Below are 7047 nucleotides of genomic sequence, written 5' to 3'. Positions count from 1 at the left end.
GAATCTTAAGTTATAAGAGCCTAACACATGTTCAAATATATTATGTCGACATATTTTGAACTTTCTTTTTTAACCATATACATTTTCGGTATCCATGAAACCCTAAAGTAATATACAAATCGAAACCAAACTTTGTTCTACTAAGGATCTGTTGTACTACAAATCCATGGGATCGGTCTTATAGAGATCCTTAGGAAATGTCCAAGTAGATATCCTTTGTAAGAAATCAGTTTTATTAGAGATCCTTAGGATCGTTCCAAGTAAAGGTCCTTTTTAAGGAATCGGTCGTATAATAGATCCTTCGACTCAACTACTAAATAAGTTTCATAAGTCTAGGATAACACAATTTTCAAAGTATGGAATCAACCTAAAAGTTTAACACCCTGAAATATTAACGAATTACCAAATAGTATTATATTGAATCTACGAATTTTAATAGATAAATTATACTCCGTAACTCCATATACCAAAGTTATATGAAACAATTAGTAAATCTTTCGTTGGTACTTTGATTATAATGAAATGATCAAGTCGCTAATATATAGATACACTTAAATAAAAAATTTATGTTATGTTTTCAATATAAATGACTTTAAACGACTTGGAAGAAACTTGGATATCAATGTAACAAGTCGAGTCGTTAATGTCGACACGTCTTCAGGTTCTCAGGAGTAACATGAGAAAGTCTCAACATATCTATTTTTCCTAATCTAACCTAACAAAGTTGAGTCTAGTAATCAAATCAAGCAGCTTCGAGTTTTGGAACTAAACTATGACCACCAAACTTGGCATACCAATATTTGAAGGGTTCAACCGAGCAATGCTCTAACAATGATAATTGACAAAAATATGTGTTCTTGTTAATGATAAATAACTTTTGAATCATATCCTTGTGATTTATTTTTCAAGATCATAAGAAAGTTCCGATTATTTATCTCATATGTGAGTCACATATACTAATATTTTTTTATGCTTTGTTATTTGGATATTTTGGTATATATATGAGATAGTTTCGATTTTAGTGTGTCGTTGTGGCACGACATAATCAAAATCATGTTGTTAACCTTCTCTGGTAAAGGTTGTCTTGTTGACACATGGAGAGATTTCTTAATTGAACTTGTGCTTAATTATATATCTTTGTGGGGACTGTGGTGGTGGAAAATGAAGGGAAGAATTATTTCCATATAATTGCTTGTTTTTAAGCAATTATGTTAATTTATGATCAGTTGTCTTATAAAAATATGTAAAATAATTACTAAGGTTAATTGTTGAGAAACAAAGTTTGTTTTGATCTTAATAGGATCTTCGAATTGATAGTATGCTAACCTCCACTATGTCTTAATTTCTTACTGGTTGAGTCGAAATCTATCGGACTTGAAAAGTCTTTCAAAATATCCTAGTGTATTTTTCGGACTTTTTGCGACAAAAGGGGGGTGGGTGGTTGGGGAGGGGGATATATGAAGCGGTTTCGATCACTTGGTTATAACTTGTTTTCAAATGACATGTAAGCCGCTAGTACCATTTCCGGAGGGCGAAAGATCTATGTTCTCATTAGTCATATCTAACGAAAAATGAGATAAATCATGGACTTAAGGGGAGAAATATATCATGTCGAGAGTAGTATTAGAAATGATTAATGTTGTACTAAAGGAATAATAGTTACATTTAAATTGACCTTTAGAAGAAGTAATAAGAACTGCTATTGAAAGCTTCAACAACAACATTTATTTTGAAAAGATATATGTAGACAAGTTGTTGAACCTTGTATTAATAGTATGAAAGAAGAACTAATATATGTTTATGTTTTTATAATTTTCTATTAATTCATATATTTATATATGTAAAAGATTTTTGCACTAAAATTTACAAGAGGGGTGGGGTGGGGATTGTTAGAGCATTGCTCGATTGAACCTACCAAGTATTAACATGTCAATTTTGGTTCGAAAAATCACCACTTTAATTTTTTACTAAGACCAACTTCGTTAGGTTAGACTTCTGTCATAGAAATTATTATAGTACTGGTCGGTCAAACTCATAAATTTTGTTATCTCAAGCTTGTTTCAATGTTAGATGAACAAAACTTGTTAGAGAATAGCTCGATCGGTTGAACTCACCAAGCATTGGTATGTCAAGTTTGGTTGTCATATTTTAGTATCAAAACTCATCTATAGTCGTTTGATTAAATACTAGAGTCAACTTCGTTTAGGTTATACTAGAAAGTCTAGGAATGTTGAGACATATAAGTATTACTCCGAAGACCTGAAGAATGTGAAGAAGTAACGAACTACAACGACGATATCATCATTCCACTTGAGGTTAGTAATATTGACTTGAATAATTTCATTCCTAACGTATCTTTCAAGTCGTGTTATATTGAAAACATAACTGTGAAGCTGTATATACTCTACATATTGTATAATACTCTACTGATGTGACATGATCATAATAGTATGATCATAGTAATAGGGAATTAGATTATGAAGTATAACGCTTATCTTTTGAACTTAGTAGATATGACATCAACATAATCTTGTATATATTGTTATGATTATGTGAATGGGGTATGGTGAAGATTTCATCCTAGGAAACAATGTTTTACATTTGTTTAAAGGAAGTACATTCGTGAACTTGTTTCGTGAATCAAAAGGTAAATCATTAGGCTTATTGGTCCGGATATTCATTGTAAATATTTGGATGACCAGTATGTGTGGGATGGTAGAACCGATCTTAACTTAGGTTATGTATCTTGGTATAACTAATCAAATGCCTGACTTATGATTTGGTATGACTGGTTCTTATTAATTGGTGTAATAGATCCTAAGTAATCGCCATGTGATGATATGATTGATCCTTATAATTGGTGTGACCGGTTCTAGTAATTGGTGTGACCGATCCTTGTGATTGGTGTAACCGGTTCTGGTAACCGGTGTGACCGATCACAAGTAATACCATGTGTAGATGAAACTAAACCTTATAACTGGTGTAACTGATCCTAGTGACTGGTGCGACCGATCACGAGTGTTTCCATATTAGGGTATAACCGATCCTATTGATTGGTAGAATCGATTGAACCCATGTATGTGATTTGGTATTTGATCAATCACATAGTAGTCTTGGAAAACAGGCAAACCAATTCTAAACTTATTTGGAAGTGAAAAAATGTCAACATACTTTGAACACGAGCAATAACTCTTATCATTTATTGTTCAAAGATATTCATTAATACTCAAGGTGATCATGTGCCGAAATAAATTAAGAATCTTATAATTAAGGTTTTTGGTTTTATATGCTTTAATTACCAGCAATTAATGCATATATCTAGAGAATAAAAATTAGTAATGTGCATTTACTAATTTGAGATTTTTTATTGAGAGATTTCGGAAATATTGGACAAGTAATTTATTGGAATTAGGAAAACCTAATTTGTCATTCATTGCATATCTTGAGAATATCTTCGGTTTTGGAAATTCCTTGGTGTCAAAATATACATGGTCTATAAATACCTAAGTTTTCATTTCTATAAAACTATCCTAAGATCTAGGCAAACTTCATTTCTTGTTGTTTCTGGTGGAGCCGTCTATTCGGAGAGGAAAGTATCATAATTAAGTGAAATCTCTTACGATCTCTCGTTTAAAGGCTTATCTAGGATCATGAATCTCTAAGAGTACCGTTGGTGGGAAACTAGATAGTTGCATTGTTATTAGTTTTCCATTGATTTGATTGACTAATAAGTGTTGAAACTTTGATTGCGCCTAGTTTTTTTTTGCTTGAGAATCTTCTCTTATGAATTAAGATTCACTCAAACTAGATCAGAGTATCGACGGGATCTTTAGAACTATTGTTAGATCTAAAGACATCTTGTTATAATCCATTGTTACAGACTCCGTTTTGTGAATGATTGATCACAAGAAATTCAAGTGGTGTTGTGCAGGTTGTTCAAGATTAAAGAAGATTTCTTATTGGTTTCGTATTGGCAGGCCTTGAAAGGGTGTATAAATGAAGCAATGAAACGGGGGCCTACAGTAATACCGCAAGTGCACGGTCGTCAGTTGTAGCTCGTGCAAGTACGGGTCGATCCACAGAGATCGGGTGTGTTTTGGAAGCGTTTTAGCTAATTGGGTTCCTAGTTTGCTATTGGGCTATGAAGCCTTTTGGCTTAAATTTGGGCTTGAGTGCTAATGGGTTTGTTCACAATAAAATGAACTGAGCTTGGGCTCAGTTTGGTCTTTGAAGTGCAAATGGGCTTTGGCCTTAAACTTAGGCTTTTGATTAAGCCCACAGTTGAATTGGATTGGGCCTTAATGAATTTGGGCTTTGGATTCAGTCAAGGTTCTGGGCCTTTGGGCCTTTGAGGAACTGAGCTTGAGCTTTGAAAGCTGGGCTTTGTTTCAGTGAACTGATTTGAGCTTTGGGCTCAACAGTTCAACTGTGAATTGGGCTTAGGACCTTGGACTCAGTTGGCCTTGGAAGGCAGCAGGAGAAGAAGGGGCAGCAGCAGCAACTTGGCAGAGCAGCAGGCACCAGCAGCAGCACAACAGCACAAGGCCAAGAAGAAGGAAAAACAGTGCAGCAGTGCAGTACTGCAGGTGAAGCAACAGCAGCAGTGCTGGAGAAAGAGATGGCAGCCACAAGAAGTGGCAGCAGCAACAGAAGAAGTGGCTTGGATGCAGGAGGCAGCAGCAGGGGAAAGCAAAGCAGCACAAGTGCTGCAGCAGAAGAGAAAGGCAGCAATGCAGCAAGGGTTACAGCAGCAGTACTGCAGCTGCTCAAGCAGTGAAGAAAATGCACAACGAAAAAAGCAACAGAGTTGCAGGGCAGGGAAAAAAAAACAACAAAGCAAAAGCAATACAAAACAAGAAAACAAAGCTAAACAGTTGAAGATGGAATTGTGGATGAGAATGAAGTAGATTATGGATGGGAACTAGGGTTTGAATTCACTCTAACTTCTACTATGTATTCTCCTATAGAAAGTTAACACAACTATGGTATTCTTTCCAAAGTACTAACTGTCTTTCTACGGCACAATTAGTCAAAAGATTATGAATTCAGCTTGAGTTGCAGCTTATCAACAGCTCATGGACCTAACTACAAAGTATACTTGGCATACATTGTGAAAGTGAGGTGATGATGAACTAAGTTCAAGTTTTTCCTAAACTTGTTTAGCCTTCTAAAGCAATATGATCAATGTACTACACAATAAGAAATTAGGGATTCATCAAATCCCTAGCATGATGGTTTAGAACATGACAAACATTACACTAACATTACATGGCAGTGAGCATAACAGTGAACAACATGGTGAACTAACATGACAACACAGTGAACAATATGGTGAACTAACAGTGAGCATTCATATAAACAGAGAATTAAAACCAAGAACAAGAACAAATGCAATTAAAAGCAAAAGTGCAACTAACAGGAACAATTAAAATAAACAGGAGCATCACACATTAAAAATTAACAGTGCAATTTAAAATTGGAATTAACCTAACCCAAATTGGGTGGAAACTTGGCTAGTCCAAGAACAGTTTTAACATCCTACATCACTTCCCTTTTATAGCTTACAAAATATCCAAACAATAAAATTAGGGTTTCCCCCAAATTACAAATTAGGGTTTTCACCCAATTAAAAATTACCCACTGATTTTGATGTCTCTGACCCAGGTTTTCTTCTTGTCTTCTGCTTCCTCTCCTGCGCTTCTTGTCGTCTCTGAAATACTAGCTCGAGACGTTTTACAAATCCCACACCCTAGGGTTCAGAGGAAGAGGTGTGAGTTATGTAAAATGTCTAGGCTAGTAGAGGGATGGGTTTTGGGGGAAGGACGGAGCTGATGGAGGTGGTGGCAGTGATAGGAATGGTTGCGGCAGAGGAGACAGAGGAGGAGGTGGTGTTGCAGAGCTCTGCAACTTTTTTGGGAAGAAGGGGAAGAAGAGCTCGAGAGAAGAATGGGAGAAGGGTCTGTTTGTTTGGGGTGTAGGTGTTCGGTCGCTAGGGTGTGAAGCGGGAGCATCTGGTTCGATGTTTGGCGAGCTGAGCCGCTGGATATGGAGATGGTAGGTAGATCGGACGGCTAAGAGAGAAGCAGTTTGTAGCGACCGTTGGATGTGGAACACAACGAAGTCAACGGTGCTAGATTAGGTTAGGTGCTGTAGTGTTGGGCGGAATCATCGGGATTTGATGCACAATGATGAGGTGACCGTTGGATGACAAGATGGATCCAATCTGACGGCTCTCATGGAAATGGGTATGGATAAAGGAAATGGATTTGGGTAAGGGTTTTGGGCCTTGGGTATGCCAAGCCCATATCTTCTTTAAGAACAATTCTTCCTTCTTGAGCCCATTCCTAGCTTTTTGGTCTTGTGCGCAACATTCTTCGCGGCTTCCTTGCGTAATTCCTCCCGGCTTTTCACTACTTTTCTGCTCTTTTTGCTCCGCACTTCATCCAGATTTTATTTGTTACCTAAAAATGCAAAATTAAGTAAGAAAAATATTTATTCTTGAAAACAATGAAAATACAGAATATGGGATAAAATGTAGAATTAATGCACAAAAGATGAGTTAAATGCCAACAAAAATATATATAAATATGCACTATTTAGCACTCATCACGTATCTTGTGAATTGTGTGCACAAACTTGATCGCTGGGATCCAACTAGAATCATATTTATTCAATTGATTTATTGTGTGAGATCGGCATTCTCTATATATATATCTCTTTGATATTTATTTTGATTGATTGCGAATCTATACTTGACTATTTTGGTAGTTAAAATTAGATTTATCTAAACAGGCAAAGGAGTTTATTAGATTAAACGGAAGAGCCTTTGTGAATAAATCATCTAAATATTTACCAATCAGATTCTTCCTTTGTTGTTTGGAATACGATTCAAAGGACCTGATATTCACGTGCATGACTCTAGAAGTCGAAGGTGTATGGTTATACCGAGGGAACTAAGTATCTAGGGTTAGTATTCTTGGTCTCAACTATAGGAAGTTGGTATTAGGTTTTGTGTAGCGTCTTAATTCTGAGAGTATTCAAAACTGG

The sequence above is a fragment of the Papaver somniferum genome, unplaced genomic scaffold (assembly GCF_003573695.1).
Source record: "Papaver somniferum cultivar HN1 unplaced genomic scaffold, ASM357369v1 unplaced-scaffold_10, whole genome shotgun sequence".
Lineage (NCBI taxonomy): Eukaryota > Viridiplantae > Streptophyta > Magnoliopsida > Ranunculales > Papaveraceae > Papaver > Papaver somniferum.
Note: the sequence above shows the minus strand (reverse complement) of the source record.